The sequence below is a fragment of the Penaeus monodon genome, chromosome 28, assembly GCF_015228065.2.
Source record: "Penaeus monodon isolate SGIC_2016 chromosome 28, NSTDA_Pmon_1, whole genome shotgun sequence".
Classification (NCBI taxonomy): domain Eukaryota; kingdom Metazoa; phylum Arthropoda; class Malacostraca; order Decapoda; family Penaeidae; genus Penaeus; species Penaeus monodon.
In genome coordinates, this window is record NC_051413.1 from 27,898,994 (window position 1) to 27,899,428 (window position 435).

The window sequence follows — 435 nt, forward strand, 5'->3', positions numbered from 1 at the left end:
ATCAATATCTACATTTTAAAGCATTCTAAAGCAGACATAATTTGTCAGTAGTAACTAACCAAAATTTTGTTGCTTGCAGAAGGAGACAATATTGTTGACTTGTTTCGTTATGAGCGTAATTAGCACAGTAAGATTAAGAGAACGACAAGACCTGCTGAGCAATTATGTTATTGTATGTGGCGTTTTCTTCCTGATCACGGTGAGAAATGCTGATTTTCTTTCCTTTTTTTTTACTCTGACTATTGATAAACGATTTTCTTGTATTGAACACAGTGGTTTTTAGGATAACAGTGTTTATTACCTATGATTCTATAGACCATCAGAACCAATATAACAGGAATAATTTTTTTTTCCCAATATCATACATATATTTTGGTTAGATCTATATCATGGATTACTGGGCTGTGTTTTTAATTGAGTGATTATTAATCGTGA